The sequence below is a fragment of the Bos javanicus genome, chromosome 3 (assembly GCF_032452875.1).
Source record: "Bos javanicus breed banteng chromosome 3, ARS-OSU_banteng_1.0, whole genome shotgun sequence".
Classification (NCBI taxonomy): Eukaryota; Metazoa; Chordata; class Mammalia; order Artiodactyla; family Bovidae; genus Bos; species Bos javanicus.
The window spans coordinates 38,848,861-38,869,407 of NC_083870.1; the positions used below are offsets into that span (position 1 = coordinate 38,848,861).

General features: G+C 35.3%; 1 pseudogene; it reads left to right on the forward strand.

Moving 5' to 3' along the window:
• Positions 1–20,547, forward strand: part of LOC133245176 (large ribosomal subunit protein uL1-like) — a 48,974-nt pseudogene that overhangs the window by 7,566 nt on the left and 20,861 nt on the right.

Consider the following 20,547-nt stretch of genomic DNA (forward strand, 5'->3'; position numbering starts at 1 on the left):
TAATCTTAGGTTTTACTCTTCAGGTATGATCTGTTCAATTTCCAACTCTCTCAACAGTATTTACCTGAACATCCTTTTACATAATACACTACATTGTTCTCTAGTTTAGCATTCGGTTTCTTTTCTCTGCTAACACTATCAAAGTCTATTGTGAATTCAATAAAAGATTGATTTTTAATTGGATGTGATATATCCCCCCAAAGAATGTTAAGTTACAATAAGGGAAAAAAATATTATTTGACTTTTATTTTATTTTCAGTAGCTAATATTGTGTTTGTTCAGTATATGCTCACTACCATTTTTAAATACATGAAATACATGAATGATACCCAGAAGCATTAAAGAACTTCTCTATGGTCCTACCTACCAAGGGATGCAAGTCTAGCCTGTCTCACTGTAAAACCCATATCTTGGTATTTTATAATCAGGATTCTTGGGTTTCAAATATGAGAATCATCTTAAACTGTTCCTTTCAGTATTAATTTTTCCACACAGATTCTAAATATTTCTATTTTTCTGGAAGTTTTCTGTGCCATTTTGTGATGTGAAACTTTACTTATACCACATCAGCTACTCACATGTTAACATTTAGCAAGATTCTCTCCACTGAGGTTGTTGAGTTTAAAATGAGAAACATTCTCTGAGAATCATAGAGTAGTTGAAGTTGTCTTCACTGGGAGTAAAGTGGGAATGCATTAATTTATAAATCCTCTGTTTCTCTCTTTTCTTTGTGTATCTCCATTTTTACTGCCAAGTCATTACTCTAAGAGAGTGCAGAGGTAACATATGCTTGGCCTTGGCTGCCATCTTCTCTAGGGTGTTTACTGTTCAAATCTGTTCCCTGTCAGATTTGAATGGTGACATGGAGCCCTGGCAATGGATGACTCTGGTACTTGGAAATAAGAGGAAATTATACAAATATTTTGTAACTAATTAAAAATCGGTAGTGTTGACATCTGCTTAATATACATAGTAATTCCAGAAGCTGATAACATGCCACCTCTAAAGCAAGGGTCTGATGCAGCCTCTTTAAATAAAGTAATTATGAAGTGTACTGGCATGGATCTAAACTGGAAGATCATCCAAATAAAGTCATAAAATGTACTGATTGGTACTGAGGATCAGAATGCAGTAAAAAAGAAAAAAAATAAAACAGATTTATAATACTGACTATTTTACAGTAGAAGAACTTTTCTACTCCAGAGCCTAAAAATGTACTTGAGTATTAAAAAAGAAGTTATTGGCTTTCAATTCTTCTTGCAATTTTAAAGTACCATGTATTGTATTTAGATTTAGACAAGTTACATCAGTGATTCTTAATTTATGTATTCAGTTAACATAAAAGAATAGTATCCTTTTCAAACTAATAATTTAAGATTTCTACAAAAATGTAGAATAAAGACTATTTTATATATAATGAAGACTATTAAAACACTTAAGAGACCACATCAAAACCCTGCTATTTTAGTCAAAATACTGTCAAATGAAATTGGCTTTATGTGTACACATACATATTTTCATTTGTCTTTGACCACATGTGGCTAAAAGGTTTTGCAAGGGCTTGGTATATACCTAGGAGTGGAACTGCTGAGTCATACATATAGTAACCCTGGTTTAACATTTGGAGGAAGTGCCAAACTGTCTTCCAAAGTAGCCACGTTGCCTTCTCTCTCCCAGCCCACACGCATGGCCTCATGAGTATGGGCAGAGAAGAGAAGACTCAGTCCTGGTCTGTACATGGATGGCTCTGTACGATGTGCAGGCACCTGAAAGTAGGCAGCTGCAGCACTGTGGCCCCTCAATGGGCCATCTCTGAAGGAATGGTGAAGGGAAAATTCTCCCAGTGGGCAAAACTTAGAGGAGTGCACCTGGATGTTCACTCTCCTTGGAATGAGAAATGACGAAACACGCAATCATACCATAATTCATGAGCTGAGGCCAAAGAGAAACTGTGAGATAGTAAAGGTGTGCTAATTTAAGCCTCTTAGCTTAAGATAATTTGTTAGACCATATAGATAATTAATACTTTAGGGACAGAGGATAAGGAGTATCCTGTTAAATTACTGAATCATCTTTGCCTGTTTTCAGTAAATTTATTTTCTTTTTAATTAAGATGTATTTAAAACATGCTGTATTTCTTTTAAATCAACATCCATTGTATTTATTTGCTATTACACATATTATGGCTTAGTGTTTATTTCTGAAATAACTTTGCTATTTTATACCTAAATATTTTCTACCTTCTAATGGTCCTCTTAAAAATCTTTTACATTCTCCAAATGACCTCACTGATAAATTCTTTTAAATCTAATTCTGTTTTTGATTTTTCATAGCTTCTATAACTTAAATATTATTACCATAATTAAAATATTAAAATTCTCAATTGTTTTTGAGCATCCCACTTTGGCATATATTTATTCAGTTCAGTTCAGTAGCTCAGTCGTGTCTGACTCTTTGCGACCCCATGAATCATAGCACACCAGGCCTCCCTGTCCATCACCAACTCCTGGAGTTTACCCAAACCCATGTCCGTTGAGTTGGTGATGCCATCCAGCCATCTCATCCTTTGTCGTCCCCTTCTCCTCCTGCCCTCAATCTTTCCCAGCATCAGCGTCTTTTCAAATGAGTCACCTCTTTGCATCAGGTGGCCAAAGTATTGGAGTTTCAGCTTCAACATCAGTCCTACCAATGAACACCCAGGACTGATCTCCTTTAGGATGGACTGGTTGGATCTCCTTGCAGTCCAATTGACTCTCAAGAGTCTTCTCCAACACCACAGTTCCAAGCATCAATTCTTTCATACTCAGCTTTCTTTTATAGTCCAACTCTCACATCCATATATGACCACTGGAAAAACCATAGCCTTGACTAAACGGACCTTTGTTGACAAAGTAATATCTCTGCTTTTTAATATGGCTGTCTATTATTGTCTGGATATTAACCTTATTTATTCCATTTTTTAAGATTCTTTTATGGCATTCAATTTGTGTTATGTTCTGTTGCTAAGGTTTAACTAGGAGGGTTTCCCAGTAGTTCTAAAATAGGAAGTGGGCCAGGATAGCTTTTTCTAATTTCTAAACTCTAGGTCTCTCTCTTCTACTGCATTCTCAAAGTGTCTCTCAGCAGACTGTCTCCCCATCTTCACATGGATTATCTTTTTCCAATGCTCCTACTACTTCACTCTGCATTGTACTAATAGAGGTTTCTTCTCACTGTTAATCTTTGTCCTGGAAAGGATATTTGGTTGGTTAGTTTGGAAGTTTGTAGGGTCCAGACAACAGCAGTATTTTAGTGGTTCTCTGCTCATCAGATGAGCTCTCACCCATAGCTGTTTCTGTTGTTCAGGTCACTTGTTGTGTCCAACTCTTTGTGATTCCATGGACTGTAGCAGACCAGGCTCCTCTGTCCTCCACTGTCTCCTGGAGTTTGCTCTAATTCATGTCCATAGAGTTGGTAAAGCTACCTCACCATTTCATCCTCTGCCACTACCTTTTCCTTTTGTCCTTAATCTTCCCCAGCATCAGGGTCTTTTAAAATGAGTTGGCTCTTCATATCAGGTGGCCAAAGTATTGGAGCCTCCACTTCAGCGTTAGACCTTCCAATGTATATTCAGAGTTGATTTCCTTTAGGACTGACTGATCTGATCTCCTTGCTGTCCAAGGACTCTCAAAAGTCTTCTCCAACTTCACAATTTGAAAGCATCAGTTCTTTGTTGTTCAGCCTTGTTTATGGTCCAACTCTCACATTCATACATGACTACTGGAAAAAACCATAGCTTTGACTAGATGGACCTTTGTTTTGCAAAGTAATGTCTCTGCTTTTTAATACACTGTCTAGGTCTGCCATAGCTTTTCTTCCAAGGAGCAAGTGTCTTTTAATATTATGGCTGCAGTCACCATTCACAGTGATTGTGGAGCCAAAGAAAATAAAATCTGGCACTGCTTTCACTTCTTCCCCTTCTATTTGTAGATCACTGGCCAAATTCGCCCTTCTCACCTACAGATCACAGCCCAAATTTGCTGCTATGCCCAGATCTGCCTGCCAAGACCTACTGCTAGCATCTGTTGGGAATAGTAGTTTTGTGACTTTTAGGACTACTGGAACTTGATTTGCCTTCCTTTCTTTTGGCTTCTTCCTACACAATTGCTAATTACAAGTTGAAGACATGGTGGTCATTTTGTCCACCGAGTCCTAATTTTGAGTTTATGATCACTATACTGCTGATAAATACTTTCTGCGTGTGTAAGGATTTGTGCCTGAGTGTGTTTGATTTTGATATCTTAGTTTTCTTACCTGTAAAATTTTCTGTAACAAATTTTCATAAACTTGAGGACTTAACACAAAAGAATTTTATTCTATTACTGTTATGGAGGCCAGAAATCTGAAATTAAGATGTCAGCAGGGCTAGGCTCTCTTCAAACTCTGGAGGAAATTCTAGTCTTTGCTTTTTCTAACTTACTGTGGTGTCTGCATTCCTTGGCTTGTGACCACTCATTAATAGCACTTTTACAGGATCTTTAAATTATCAACTATGTGAGGTCATAGAAAATGTGTTATCATATTTACTATTTGCCTCAGTTATAGTACTTTCAACACAGTAATCACTCAGGGAATATTGTTTAACAGATAACATTAGACTATATGAGTGTAATAATAGCCAAATCTTAGAGGATATCACTACTAGAACCCAAGGAATTTCTAAATGAACATAGAGTGCCTTATGTCTACGGTATGGTTATTTCTTTCACTAATGTAATTTCCCGAGTACCTGATCCAAGTCTTAACAGGATTATTCAATCAATATAGTCCATGTATCCCAACTACTTTGGGCAGAAACAGTACCTGATAGGCATAAGAGCAAACCTATAGCAAATCCTAGGAGCTTCCTAACCTACTTCTCCAAGGAGATACAGTGATTTTAATGTGTCGTGGAAGAAGAGCTGCTCAGAGTCTTCACTCAGTTAGTATACGTTATCACAATGAATTTTGCTTCCTCCATGCTTTCATTTGAACCATATCCCAAGTTTTCACCCAGATTATTATGGTGTTTTTAGAACTTAAAAAATATATTTTATTTTGCTAATACAGTCTCAATAAATTTGATGTATCAGTCTAAGATATTCAGGTTGCAGTCAAAAGTTCTACTGTAATAATATTCTTAACTTTTCCTTTGTCCACCTGTCTTACAAATAAGTGTGAAAGAAGACCCACAAGAGGTTCCCCTTATACGAATATATCACAAAACTAACTTGGGTTACAGGCTTCTTAAATTTATGTTGCATGAATATCCTCCATGTTATACTTCATTTCAAAATCTCCTGCCAAGATGGCTAGGAAAATATTCTTCAAAGAAGAGCACTGTTATGTTAAGTACCTAGCAATTACAGCAAAAATAATCATGCATTGCTTATACTAAGTCTAATCTTTTATTTTCCTTTTTTTTTTTTCTCTTTCTGTATTTCACTTCTGATCCAGGTTACAGCTCAGGGCAATATTAACATAATGAAGGTAATTAACTCTTATATTGAATATATACACTCTCTTTTATCTCAATAAATGTTTTACACTAATATTCTCAAATTCAACTCAATTCATTCAGTATTTATGAACTTCCATTGTGCTTACACGTAATATACAAAGCACTAGATACACTGACAATTAAAGATACGGCACCCACTCCCCTGAAACTTGAAAGTATTTCAGTCATTACCTCAATTGCTTGAACATGTGTCTAATTTACTAGAAGAAGGAATGAAAATAAATGAAAAACAGAACATAACCCCTTCCTGAGAACCATATTTTGGCAACATGAGGTTCCTAAACGCAGCAAATTAGAAGTTCTTTGAAAGACAATACAATAATTTCCCATTCCTAAATTAATAGAGAATTAAGAAGGTAGCAAACTGTTAGAAAATTCAAACTGTGTGAAGGTAATGACATATTCAAATTAGCAAGTTATGGCTGTTTTTCAAAAGGGCATAATATTTAATATCAATTATAATTTCACAATAAGAAAAACATTTTTGAAGCCTAATGATGATGATATATAACTCTGATTATTGATAACACAGCTTATTCTTTATTTGAGTTTAGGAAGAAAACATCTTTTAGTTGAAATTTTGCAAATTAGAAGTAATAGTCATTGTTATAGAAGGAATGGCAGTAAAACAATCACTTGAAAAATAAGGAAAGTTAGAAGAGTTATGTGAAGATGAAGTGTTAGTAACTCAGAGAGAAAAGATTTTTAATGTCCCTATAGAGATCAAGCTTCAGTAAATTATATGACTCTGAATCATCTAGATTTTGAAACTAGATTTTGACAATAATTGTTTTATATAAAATATAGATGTAGAAAATCAAGTTTGGCAGAAAAAAAATATCCCCTAATGTCTCCCTGTATAATAGGTTTATTCCAATTTGGGGAAGTATAAAATATTTTTTGATATTATCTCAGACTCTGGTGGAGAAATAATTCCAGCTATTGTCTGTATAAGAACTAATACCATCTGAAGCTAAATTTCCTTTAGGATTTCTGTGAAAGAGAGTTGTAAAAGGTATATTTTTAAAAATTATTAAAATTACTAGTTGAACATTTAAAGAATGATTTGCTGAAAAAAATCATTAATTTTTATCATTCCATAAGTAGGTTCTCATTGTGCTACAGTATTTAAATAATGAAATGAAATGAAGTTATGTGCATTTCTATTAGGTGATCATAAGCTTTTCTTGAAATATCTTAATTTTATTTTATCTCAGTTGCTCAAATCTATCCTAAAGTTACAATTCTAATTCTGGTGATGAGCCCCATAATTTAATGAATTGCGAAGAGCTTTTATTAATTATCCATTGTCAATAAAAGTACAGACTTTGGAGTGAGACCCATTATAAAACCAATTATGAATTTAGAAAACATCTATTTTAATATCATTTTTGGAATGCCTTCAAACTTCTACTCATAGTACTTTCTTCAGTGAGAATCATTTTTTTCCAACTCAAACTACAGAGCTACTGTTGAGGCTACTAATTGGTAGCTACTGCATCTCTGGACACATCAGTAGGTGTTTGATCTGACTGGGATCAGCCAGAATTCTTGTCTAGTTCTTTCAAGTTTAAACTAAAGGAAAAAGAATTCATATTCCCTGATGGTAGAAATGGAAAAATGTGAGCCTAGAAGTTACTGGTGTTCATGACTCCTACTTGGCTGAAAAACTCAGCATAGTAGAATAAAACTGAAACACAAAGCAAAATAAACAGGAAAAAAATAAAACAGAGTTCTATGGGAATTGCACTGGCTGTTGTAACCTACAGTATTACCCCTCCCACAGGTGATTAGGTGAGGTAATAATTATTTTATTTTTTTTATGTTATCATCAACAAAAATCACTTTTGGTTTGTGTTGCTTTTGTTCTTAACTGGTCAAGTTTAGTTTATTTCTCTTGAAAAAAGTGCTGCCTATTACAACTTCACATCATATGTGACTTGAAACAAAAACCACCCTCACTTGTAAAATTATTATAGTTTTTCAGTCAGTAAAGTTGTTTCATTTTAAGTAACAAAAAATCTAAGTCAAAGAGGATGAAATAATTTTGAATATTGGGTCACTGAAAATTTCAAAGTAGGGCTACACTAATGGATAACCCAGCAACTCAATGATACCACCTAAACTACAGTTCCTCGTTCTTTCTACTCTGCTCTTTGCAAGATCAGTTTCATGTGAAAATAGCTCCCCTCATGTTCGCTGGAGTAACATTCTCCTGTATTCACATAAAGAAAAAAATACATCTTTACCTTCAAATTAAAAAAAAAAAAAAAAACCCTGAATATCTCTGATTGAAATAATTTAGATCAAAGTAGCTAATAGTTCACATACCATAACCAATCACTGGTCCACAATGAGAGAAATATAAAATTGGTAGCACGTACTTAGAAAAGAATGTAGTAATCATTTAATATTTTGGAAATATAAAATTTTATATTGAATGTAAAAAGGAATGGTTTAGGTTTCTGTCTTTTGTATATTTATATTTAGTTTCATGATTAATTTTTCTCATATATGTAAGTACAATCATCTTGACATAGATAGAAAAGACAAACTCTCCTGTCCTGCAGTGTTTTTGTTTAGCTCACAAACCAAGTTCAGAAAACCAAGTTTTGTGGTTTAGTGGATGGAGCATGTTATTGTCTCATCTTTGATCAACTGTTCCACCTATGTGCTTTTGTTTCTGGAGGAAGTATTAAAACATTATGATTAGGGAAATCACTTAGCCCTGAAAAATTTAATCTGAGTTATTAGTTACATTGATTGTTATACAGCTATCAACAACATCCTCATCAAACTGGCAAATCATCTGGTCAACGCAATAAAAGTACAAATCAACTTTTGCTTGGTTCCAAAGCAATAGTATGCTGTCTTTGGTTGTCTAAATTTTCTAGATATTTTAATATGTTTACTTCAATGTATGGTAAAAAGTGAGACACACCACCCAGATCAACTCTCAAGGAAGGAGTCTTTGCCCAAGCTTGCAATAGACAGACTCCTGCTCTTGGTATTTTAGAGTTTGTCTAAACTGCAAGGAACTATTCTGTATAAGGGCACACTTTTGCAAGGCAGTCTCCATTCATGACCATTCCATTATGACCATAACATAAGTGGAGATAAAAAAGGTTTCCATTTCAGTGCAAATGGAGTCATCACTTTAATGGCCTTGTAATGTTGCAAATTTCTCCACAGTATTGCCCAAGTCTGCACTGAATTTGCACTGATAAAGTGTACCATAACAAAATAATGGATAGGCAATAATTTATTGATTTGGGACTTTTCTTGTAAGATACGTAGTTAAAATCCCTGAAGACTGTCCAAATTAATTATTTGACAGCTCTTAGAAGCATGAGCAAGCAATGGTAAGAGTAAATAAAACTTCAGAATTGCTACAGCAGACAAGGGAAGACATAATAACAGGATATATTATTCAAGACCAAGGGATTCACTAAATGATAATGCTCCAGTTTGAAGGCCCAGAGGATTCACATTTACCAAAGCTATGAGGAATGCATTGGTGAGACACTGATTCAACAAGATTATGTAGTTCTCCTTTGTAAGACAATCTGAGTTTTGAAAGACTGATACAGAACTAAGCTTACTGGAAGCAACACAGATAGGAGAACCCTGAAACAATGGAGACAATTTAGGACAAAGAGCAATGCTTTAGTGTCAAGAGCTGGCACTATATCTTTATGACTGATTACAATATCCTAATGACTGCCAGGGTCAGAGAGGTAGCCAAGGATTTTGACTGACAGATAGTTATGGAGACAGTTCTATGGTTCATAGAAACAAAAAGATGGCCAGTTGACAAGGGCACTACCCAGGTACTACAATCACAGGAAACAGAGAATGGTAGACTAAGTGGCTGAAGGAAGCCAACCTAATAAATATGTTATAATCCCTTCCCAAGTTTCTGGTCTTGTGTTGTTTTCAGATTCAGAACCTACTGACTAAAGAGGTGCCTATGTCTTTGAGAAGAAACATAAAGCAATACTACAGCAAACATAATCATTAATGAATACCCAGTCTTTCCGCAGAGAGACCTATAATCACCTAGGGAAAAAGGAAATTGACATTCAACCTTTAAGCATCTAGGGAAAAAGGAAAATATCTAACAAGGAAACCCGACACAGAGACTTCTAAATCATCCTTATGGTCCCCTTCTTAATGGCATACTAAGCAAGGTTCAGCTTCCTGTGGATGTACTAAGATGCATGAATCCATTTAGCTATCATTTTAAAATAACTAAATGTACAATACCTAAGTTCCCATTGTGATTGGAATACTTGGCACTTGGCTTAATCCCCACATTGATTCCTTGGTCTGTGTAGCAAGGTTTCTCATGGTGCAGAAGGCAAAATGAAGACAGTGAAATTACCAATCTGCCAGGATGGTAAACAGACAGTAATGAAACCTGGACCAAACAGTGCAAATTAATAAGGACCTGAAGGATGCAGATGCAATGGTCTCCATCATATATTCATTTAGTTTAACAGGCTGGCCCCTGCAGAAAATATATGGGTCTTGCAGGGTGACTCTAGGCCCCAACTGCAGTGCTAGAAATGTAGTCCTGCTATAATACATTATTATGGCCTTGGACATAGAGATGCAACATTGATTTGGTAAGTGTTTTCTTCTTTTTTTATTTTTTCTTTATTTTGTTAATGTGTGAATTATTAATACATTAAGTTTTAAAATTTTAAGTATAGTTGATTTACAATACTGTGTTACTTTCAGGTTTACAGCGAAGTGATCTGGATTTATATATGTGTATATATTATGATTATTTTTCCATTATAGGCTATTATAAGACATTGAATATTATTCCCTGTATTATATAGTAAATCCTTCTTGTTTTTCTGCTTTATGTTTAGTAGTTCATGTCTGTTAATCCCATCCTCCAATTTATCATTTGCCCCCTTCCCTTTTCCTTGCCTGGAGTGCTGTGATTCAGGGGGTCGCAAAGAGTCGGACACGACTGAGCGACTGAACTGAACTGAACTTTTTGTTTTGGTGACCCTAAGTTTGTTTTCTTCATCTGTGCATCTGTTTCTGTTTTCTATATAGATTGATTTGTATAATTCTTTCAATTCCATGTATAAATACTATCATACAATATTTGTCTTTTTTTCTCCCTGACTTCACTTAGTGTGGTATTCTCTAGATCCATTCATGTCACTGCAAATGACAATATTTTATTCTTTTTATGATAAATCCATTGTATGTATGTACCATGTCATCTTTATACATTTATCTGTTGATGGACACTTAGGTTGCTTCCATGTCTTGGCTGTTGTAAATAATGCTGCTATGAACTTTGGGTGCAGAACCCATTTTAAAGTGTGTTCCCAGTTTGGTATGGTGTACTTACATGCTTATTAACTTGTCATGTTGTATAAACTCTAGTGATTGAATTAATTTTAATAATCTGTATAAAATATCCATAAGAAGATGCATCTATTTCAAGTGATTTTTGCATGATACCCAGTTTGGATTATCTGTACAGGTTCACCTCTCTCTCGTATTGTTTTTTTTTTTTTTTAATAGTTCATATTTACATGGAACAGGAGACAACATATATTTTCAGTTTTGCTCCAGAGCTATATTACCCATTCTGTCCTCTACCATTTTATAGAACTAAATTGAATGGATCATTTAGATAACACATCACATTGTTTCACTCTCTCTCTTTAGTCGCTAAGTCCTGTCCAATTCTTGCAACCCCATGGACTGTACCCTGCCAGACTCCTTGGTTCATGGGATTCTCCAGGCAATAATACTGGAGTGGGGTGACATTTATTTCTCCAGGATTGTTCTACTATACTATATTCATTAAGATGAACAACCAAGAAATACTCAGCACCTTAGAGGCCCTAGGAAGACAAATGCATACCACAGAGTTAGAAATAAATCAAATGTAGATATACAGCCTGAAACATCATAGTTAGCAAAACCAGATAGCATTTCTCTACTAAAACTCCATAACACTACAGATGATAAATAGACATTTTAAAATTTGAATAAAATCATATCTTAAAATTTCTCAAGAGGCAGATCAGGTGGTCTGGTATTCCCATCTCTTTCAGAATTTTCCACAGTTTATTGTGATCCACACAGTCAAAGGCTTTGGCATAGTCAATAAAGCAGAAATAGATGTTTTTCTGGAATTCTCTTGCTTTTTCCATGATCCAGCGGATGTTGGCAATTTGATCTCTGGTTCCTCTGCCTTTTCTAAAACCAGCTTGAACATCAGGAAGTTCACAGTTCACATATTGTTAAAGGCTGGCTTGGAGAATTTTGAGCATTACTTTACTAGCGTGTGAGATGAGTGCAATTGTGCGGTAGTTTGAGCATTCTTTGGCATTGCCTTTCTTTGGGATTGGAATGAAAACTGACCTTTTCCAGTCCTGTGGCCACTGCTGAGTTTTCCAAATTTGCTGGCATATTGAGTGCAGCACTTTCACGGCATCATCTTTCAGGATTTGGAATAGTTCAACTGGAATTCTATCACCTCCACTAGCTTTGTTCATAGTGATGCTTTCTAAGGCCCACTTGACTTCACATTCCAGGATGTCTGGCTCTAGGTCAGTGATCACACCATCGTGGTTATCTGGGTCATGAAGATCTTTTTTGTACTGTTCTTCCTTGTATTCTTGCCATCTCTTCTTAATATCTTCTGCTTCTGTTAGGTCCATACCATATCTGTCCTTCATCAAGCCCATCTTTGCATGAAATGTTCCTTTGGTATCTCTGATTTTCTTGAAGAGATCCTTAGTCTTTCCCATTATGTTGTTTTCCTCTATTTCTTTGCATTGATCGCTGAAGAAGGCTTTCTTATCTCTTCTTGCTATTCTTTGGAACTCTGCATTCAGATGTTTATATCTTTCTTTTTCTCCTTTGCTTTTCGCTTCTCTTCTTTTCATAGCTATTTGTAAGGCCTCCCCAGACAGCAATTTTGCTTTTTTGCATTTCTTTTCCATGGGAATGGTCTTGATCCCTGTCTCCTGTACAATGTCACGAACCTCATTCCATAGTTCATCAGGCACTCTATCTATCAGATCTAGGCCCTTAAATGTATTTCTCACTTCCACTGTATAATCATAAGGGATTTGATTTAGGTCATACCTCAATGTTCTAGTGGTTTTCCCTACTTTCTTCAATTTAAGTCTGAATTTGGCAATAAAGAGTTCATGATCTGAGCCACAGTCATCTCCTGGTCTTGTTTTTGCTGACTGTATAGAGCTTCTCCATCTTTGGCTGCAAAGAATATAATCAATCTGATTTCGGTGCTGACCATCTGGTGATGTCCATGTATAGAGTCTTCTCTTGTGTGCGTCTTGAGAAATTTGTATGCAGGTCATGAAGCAACAGTTAGAACTGGACATGGAACAACAGACTGGTTCCAAATAGGAAAAGGAGTTCGTCAAGGCTATATATTGTCACCCTGTCTATTTAACTTATATGCAGAGTAGTACATCATGAGAAACGCTGGACGGGAAGAAACACAAGCTGGAATCAAGATTGCCGGGAGAAATATCAATAACCTCAGATATGCAGATGACACCACCCTTACCACCCTCTTGATGAAAGTGAAAGTGGAGGTGAAAAGGTTGGCTTAAATCTCAACATTCAGCAAACGAAGATCATGGCATCTGGTCCCATCACTTCATGGGAAATAGATGGGGAAACAGTGGAAACAGTGTCAGACTTCATTTTTCTGGGCTCCAAAATCACTGCAGATGGTGACTATAGCCATGAAATTAAAAGACGCTTACTGCTTCGAAGGAAAGTTATGACCAATCTAGATAGCATATTCAAAAGCAGAGACATTACTTTGCCAACAAAGGTTTGTCTAGTCAAGGCTATGGTTTTCCCTGTGGTCATGTATGGATGTGAGAGTTGGACTGTGAAGAAGGCTGAGCGCCAAAGAATTGATGCTTTTGAACTGTGGTGTTGGAGAAGACTCTTGGGAGTCGCTTGGACTGCAAGGAGATCCAACCAGTCCATTCTGAAGGAGATCAGCCCTGGGATTTCTTTGGAAGGAATGATGCTAAAGCTGAACCTCCAGTACTTGGCCACCTCATGCAAAGAGTTGACTCACTGGAAAAGACTCTGATGCTGGGAGGGATTGGGGGCAAGAGGAGAAGGGGACGGCAGAGGATGAGATGGCTGGATGGCATCACTGACTCGATGGACTTGAGTCTCAGTGAACTCCGGGAGTTGGTGATGGACAGGGAGGCCTGGCGTGCTGTGATTCATGGGGTCGCAAACAGTCGGACACTACTGAGCAACTGATCTGATCTGATCTGATATTTTAAAAAATAATTTTCAAATTCAAAATGCTTTAAAGCAAATGCATTTAATAAAATAAATAATTAGAAATTGTAATATTTGGATAATTTGCTGTTATTCTAAACAGAAACATTAATTTTATCACTGGTTTCTAAATAAGTCTGTACTAAAATACACAGTTTAAATACTCAGAGACTCAGAGTCTTCTAACACTTAAATTTGATTGCTTGTGATATTAATCAATGTAGGAAATCAGCTTCAAATTCCATATAATTAGAACTGCTTGAAGGAATACAGTGTTAGAATTAAAGATTATCCAACAAGAAAATAATTAAACTGTTAAAATCTCTGGCAAAGAAAATTAGCATTGTAAATTATTTTAACTTTGCTGTCACTATATGATTTAATGACAGTTTTTGTATAGCTGAAATCATGGACCAATATTTGCAGAATATATATTTATAAAAACCCAATTATTGTCAGTTTTGATTAGCTATGTTAATCACAGAAAACAGTATACTCAATAATATAAACCAAAAATATCGCTCAAATAGTTAATATGTGGCTTTCCATATATTTTCTCTATAGATTTAACTTCCCAGTTATGTCTTTATACCATTAAGGTAAATTAAAACTCATTTACAATTTAATTTAAATGATTTCACCATAATTCGTACTTCAACTTCTTTACTGAGAAATATTTTCTCTCATTAAGTTACCTATCTTCAAACACATAGCATGTATTACTTTTGCCATACTTATTAAAACATTATTCTTTTAATCTTTATGTTTAAAAATATGTTCAAATATCACTGTTCATCCATTATTTTTTTAGTAAAAGATCATCAAAATCTTTCAAAAGTCTAACTTAAAGTAAAAAGAAAGTAAATTATAGTATTGAAAATTAAGAATACACTATTTTCAATTACATGTAACTATTCAGAATTTAAATAAATCATTTAGAAGGTAAATGTTAATGGCATTCCTATGCATTAACTTTTTTTCAGAATACACTTAGAAATTTCTAACAGAATTGAGGATATACAAAGTTTTTTAGGAGAATGCTTATCACATTACATATTACAAAAAAGTAAATGCACATTCCAAAAGCTATAGGAAGTATTTTAAATTAACATGAATTGACTATGGTAAAAGTGCTTCCGTTTTTAATTTGAATCATCTGTAATATGTGATATTTAAACTATGAGACATTTGTTTGGAATGAGAACAAAGAGGCATAATCACAAGAAATTATACTGAACATTGAAATGATCCCCTTAATAAAGTTATAATTGCCTTACCAATTTCATTTTAACAAAAAGTAATAATAACAACTTTCAACAACAATAGTAATGCTAGTTTCAGTGCTAATGTCTTTCATTTTCTTCTGTTTTCTTACTTAAGGTAGTTTTTGTAAAACTATGACTCTGGCCTCTCTGTGGTATTTAACTCTGGGTGTATAACTTTTAAATTTTTTCCTTAATTTAAAATAAATTATGACTTCCGTCAACAAATGAATTGCTTCTGTACTTCAGCAAAATTCTTTTAGAATCTTTATGTTTGGCATGATATAAATTTTGATTTTTTTGCTCTATATTGTGTTCTATCTTTACAAATGGGATACAAATAATTTAAAAGCATTATTTCATTTCAATTTTTAGAAGATTTACTATTATTTAAAAGAAACAGTATAGTTTATACTGTTTTCAACTAGTCATTACCTACATAGTGTTACAGAGGGCAGAAGAAATGGCAACACTATATTCTTAAAAGGAGGTTTTTAGAAAAACTTAGCTTATGGCTATCTTTTAAACATTTGTTAGAAATTCAAATTTTAAACACTTTTTTGACATTAATTATAGCAAAATAATATAACATTTGCTATACATACTATAACATGTTATACTATATATTATATATAAAATATGCCATTATATATACAACAAAATCAATAATGCTTTCAATTATACAATTTAGGTGTTTCTAGGAAAATCTGAAGGATCTCTCAACTTTGACACTACTTTTGTTGTTGTTGTTATTGTTCATTATTTCCCTTTCTGTGAATCCTGATAGAACAACTTACGGAAGAAGTATCATTTTGAAGAACTATCCTATTACAATTTGGACCATTATGATTCATTAAAATGTTAACTGACTTACAAATTAAACAAGGTAAAACAGTTCCAAACAACAAAATGCAAACAAATGAAAAAAATCAAGGCTCTTCTTTATATCGTTAAAAATAAGTAAATGACACTGCCTCTGGACTAAAATAATTTAGAAGGAAAATTTGAGCTACTTTTGTTGTGGTAATTTTTCTTTTATTATTTTTGAATTGTAGTTGGCCTGAAATATTCACATAATCAAACTATATTCCTAGAATACTTTGGTTTAAATTCAGTACACAGATTCTCCAACATATATTGCTAAAAAGAGTAGTTTAAAATAATAATGAACAGGATTTATGGGAAAGGATAAAATTGGGAAGTTTTTCATAAATATTCTGCCAGTTTGGAATAATTTATAGAGTTATGATAGGAAATACAAAGTAAGTGTTTTAGAAATTAAACAAGTAAGGTTACTCAGTCGGTAAAGAATCTGCCTGCCTTGCAGGAGACCTGGGTTGTATCCCTGGGTTGGGAAGATTCCCTGGAGAAGGAAATGGCAAACCACTTCAGCATTCTTGCCTGGAAAATCCCAAGGACAGAGGAGCCTAGCAGGCTATAGTCCTTGGGATCCCAAGAGTTGGACATGACTTAGTGACTAAACTACATCACAGCCTTTGCTCTTATAAAACATGTTACATGAATGGATAATATGCAGCATCCGACATTTTAGTTCTACCTGTTATCTCCTCATATATAATTTGAGAGTGCTGTTGTATCAGAGTTGATCTCCCTTAAGATTAACTGGTTTGATCTCCTTGCTGTCCAAGGGACTTTCAGGAGTCTTCTCCAGCACCACATTTTGAAAGTATCATTTTTTTGGCATTCTGCTTTCTTTATGGTCCAGCTCTCACAACCATAAATGACTACTGGGAAGACTGTAGCCTTGACAATACGGACCTTTGTGGGCAGAGTAATATCTCTGCTTTTGAACATACTGTCTAGGTTTGTCATCACTTTCCTGCCAAGAAGCAATTGTCTTCTGATTTCATGGCTGCAGTCACCATCTGCAGTGATTGTGGAGCCTAAGAAGAAGAAATTTGAGTGTAGCCTAAAATCAAATAAGTCACTTGATGAGTTAGTAACTTCTGGCCTCTCAGCTACTTGGTCTTCCAACAATATCATCCTATCAAAGGCTGCCTTTTTATTGACAAGTCTATTGATTTCCTAATTAATATACAACTTGTGTACTGGTTATTACTACAGGAGATATAATTTTAATATTTCTATGGTCAGTAATTTTATCAACACTAAAATTTCCTACTGTTTGAATGACTCTAACTGTAGGGAATATATAGGAATGTATATTCCTTAATAAATGCAAGGAACTATTGTTAATGTTAACAAACCAATGAAAACAGATGTTCTATGTTGTATTCTATTTCATTTTACTTCCAAAGAAAAAGAGAAGTAACAAACAAAACAAAGAAAAATATTTAAAGTAATTCATAGAAAAAGCAACCCAGCAGATGCTGGTTGTTAGGGGCTGAAAAGAAGATAAGGAAAGCAAACAATTATACAACCCTCATATTCAATTTTTTTTTTATGCAGAATGTTAGATGATTACATCAAATTCTAGATTTTATTGTGGTATTCCTTGACTCCTAAATGATTTTTTGGCAGACATTTGACTGATTTAATGCTAAAAGGGTCTGTGTGTTTTGACAAAAGGTTAATGTCATATATTCACATTACACAAGCACACCTGGACCCAAATCCCAGTTTCTAACATCATTTTCCAAAGAGAAGAACCAAAGCTCCTTACAGACCTGGCTAATTCCAGATTTAAGCACGAAATACATGATTAGCCTAGACTGTCTTACAGCACAAGAAAGAAAGGAAATACTTAAACACACACACCAACGAAGGAAAATACCCAAAAGCCAACTGAAAGGGCTTCCAGTGGCCAAGCTAAAATAATTTGAACACAAAAATATAAAATAGTACTGGACAATAACACAAAGCTTAAAATATACCCACAAGTCTGTCTTTATTTATAAATTATTGAATAAATACAGGAGAAGAGACAAATCTTTCATATAAAAGAATCCAACATTTATATAGATGCTCCACCCACAAGAAGTGGAGCATAACTCCACACTTGTTAAGTGTGAGGTATGCACTGTGGTGTATTTTCAACCAGTACATTATGTAAAGGGAGAAAATATAACCTGATAAAGAAGAAATTATATTTCTAGGTCGTCATAGTTTTTCTTCCAAAGAGCAAGTGTCTTTTAATTACATGGATGCAGTCACCAACCACAGTGATTCTGGAGCACAAGAAAATAAACTCTGTCACTATTTCCAATTTTTCCCCACCTATTTGCTATGAAGTTATAGGACTGGATGTCTTGATCATAGTTTTTTAAATGTTGAACTTTAAGCCAGCTTTTACACTCTCCTCTTTCAACTTCATCAAGATGCTCTTTAGTTCCTCTTTGATTTCTGCCGTTAGAATGACATCACCTGCATATTTGAGGTTATTGATATTTCTCCAGGCAATCTTGATCCAGCTTTTGATTCATCCAGCCTGGCATTTCCCATGATGTTCTCTGCATATAAATTAAATAAGCAGGGTGACAATATACAGCCTTCATGTACTCCTTTTCCAATTTTTAACCAATCTGTTGTTTCAAGTCTGGTTTCAAATGCTGCTTCTTGTCCTGCATACAGGTTTCTCAGGAGATAGGTAAGGTGGTCTGCCATTCCCATCCCTTGAATAATTCTCTACAGTTTGTTGTGCTCCACACAGTCAAACGCCTTAGTGTAGTCAATAAAGCAGAAGTAGATGTTTTACTGGAACTCCCTTTTTTCTCTATGATTCAGTGAAGGTTGGCAATTTGATCTCTGGTTACCCTGCCTTTTCTAAATATCAGCTTGTACATCTGAAAATTCTTTGTTTACATACTGCTGAAGCCCAGCTTGAAAGATTTTGAGCATTACTGTGCTAGCATGTGAAATGAGGGCAATTGTGCTGCAGTTTGATCATTCTTTGGCACTGTACTTCTTTGGGATTGGACCATTTCCAGTCCTGTGGTCACTGATGAGTTTTCCAACTTTGCTGACATATTGATAGTGAAAGTCACTCAGTCATCCATGGAATTCTCCAAGCCAGAATACTGGAGTGGGTAGCTTTTCCCTTCTGCAGGGGACTGTCCCAACCCAGGGATCAAACCCAGGTCTCCCGCACTGCAGGCAAAATCTTTACTAGCTGAGCCACAAAGGAAGCTAACGCACAACACTTTAACAACATCATCTTTTAGGATTTTAAATAGCTCAGCTGGAATTCCATCACCTACACTAGCTTTGGATGGGGCTTCCCTGCTGGCTCAGAGGTTAAAGCGTCTGCCTGCAATGTGGGAGACCCGAGTTTGATCCCTGGGTCGGGAAGATCCCCTGGAGAAAGGAATAGCAACCCACTCCAGTATTCTTACCTAGAGAATCCCATGGGGGGAGGAGCCTGGTAGGCTACAGTCCACAGGGTCGCAAAGAGTCGGACACGACTGACCTATACTTTTATTTTATTTATTAATACATCCTAAGGTCCACTTGACTTCACATACCAGGATGTCTGGCTCTAGGTTAGTGACCTAATCATTATCATTATCATGTCAATAAGGTCTTTCTTTGTACATTACTTCTCTGTATTTTTGTCACGTCTTCTTAATCCCTTCCTCTTCTGTTAGGTCCTTGCTGTTTCTGTCCTATTTTGTGCCCATATTTACAGGAAATGTTCCCTTGGTATCTACAATTTTCTTGAAGAGATCTCTAGTCTTCTCCTTTCTATTGTTTTCCTCTATTTCTTTGCATTGATCACTTAAGACAGCTTTCTTATCTCTCCTTGCTATTCTCTGAAGCTCTGCATTCATTTGGGTGTATCTTTCCCTTTATCTTTTGCCCCATCTAATTTTCTCAGCTATCTGCAAGGCCTCCTCAGACAATCACTTTGCCTTCTTGCTTTTCTTCTTCTTTGGGATGGTTTCCATCACCACTACCTGTACAATGCTACAAATCTCTATCCACAGTTCTTCAGGCACTCTATCAGATCTAATCATTTGAATCTATTCATCACCTCCACTGTATAATCATAAGGGATTTAATTCAGGCTATACCTGAAAGGCCTAGTGGTTTTCCCTACTTTCTTCAATTTAAGCCTGGATTTTGCAATAGAGAGCTGATGATCTGAGCCACAGTCAGCTCCAGGTCTTTTGGGGGCTTTTTTGTTTTGTTTTGATGACTTTACAGAGCTTGTACATCTTCAGCTGCAAATATAATCAATCTGATTTTGATGTTGACCATCTGCTGATGTCCATGTTGTAGAGTCGTCTCTAATATTGTTGAAGAGGGTGTTTGCTATGATCCGTTCATTCTCTTGGCAAAACTCTGTTAGTCTTTGCCCTGCATCATTACATACTCCCAGGCCAAACTTGCCTGTTACTCCAGGTATCTCCTGACTTCATACCTTTGCATTCCATTTCCCTATGATGAAAAGAATATCTTAAATTAATAACAGTTCTAGAAGGTCTTGCAGGTCTTCACAGAAGC